Genomic DNA, 1,180 nt, shown 5'->3' with positions numbered 1-1,180 from the left:
CAGGAACTCAAGAGTTTGTCAATGTGAAACCGCTTTACAAAACATCAGATCTTCACAGAAGTGATTATGAGAATCTAAACCACTTATGATGAGCTACACACACCACAGTCACGCTATTATTTCTTAAACCACATACACAGGAGGACAACTAATCATTCAATTTACCATTTATGTGTATATGTATGTCCAAATTCAATAAAGAAGTTTCTAGTAGTAAACAAAATTACACTACCGAAATTAAATGGTATCTACTTCATTTTTAACAGATGATATAAAGAATTTAAATAAAAACCAAACAGCATGCTATAATACAATGTATTGAGGTCGAAACGTTACATTTGATAAAAAAAAAATATATATATATATTTTAATTTTTTTTTACAAAGCACCTGCTGATGCATCCATCTCCTGATGCATCCATTTCCATCTGTATTTGTTTTTTATTCATTATTCAAATTTTGAGTTTTTTTTTCCCAATCCACAAAATTCACAGGTATGTAGGCCCTAAAATATTTATTTTAAATATAAAACATGCTGGATATATCCTAGTATTCTAAAGAGCTTGGTCCTTATTTTTGTTATTAATGTCAAGAATTTGTTTAGCATTTTTCAGGAAATGACCTCTTTCAAAGACTTTGGTGTTTTTTTATCTACTGGTCAAAATGTGTGTAAAATCATTTACTGAAACGGATTACAGTTTTTCTAGTATGGTATTTAATGATTTATAACTTGCAAAATTCAAGAAAATATTCCAATAGTTAGTTCCTGTCTCTATTTGGGGGGATATTTGTTTTGGTTTTGAAGTGCTAAGTCAGATGAGCCCCAAAGCGTGGAGTGTGTCCATATGCACTCTGGCACTATGTATTTTTCTGAAAGTCAGGCATGCATCATTTACTCTTAGATTTATCTTGGAGAATATGATGTCTTGTATTGTTTTATAATATCTCTAAATTGGCTTTGTAATTGGCATAATACATATTTTACCTGAGCGATAGTAAATATGTTACATTCTAATTAGTGCACTCGCGAAAAAAGTAAAGTAGGGATTACTCTTATTTTTCGCTAATTCTTGTCATAGTGAACTTAATAGTGTATAGTGTACAGTGTATACAACCCGATTCCAAAAAAGTTGGGACACTGTACAAATTGTGAGTAAAAAAGGAGTGGAATAATTTACAAA

Source organism: Cyprinus carpio, chromosome B3 (assembly GCF_018340385.1).
Source record: "Cyprinus carpio isolate SPL01 chromosome B3, ASM1834038v1, whole genome shotgun sequence".
Taxonomy (NCBI): Eukaryota; Metazoa; Chordata; class Actinopteri; order Cypriniformes; family Cyprinidae; genus Cyprinus; species Cyprinus carpio.
This window is presented reverse-complemented; position numbering follows the sequence as displayed.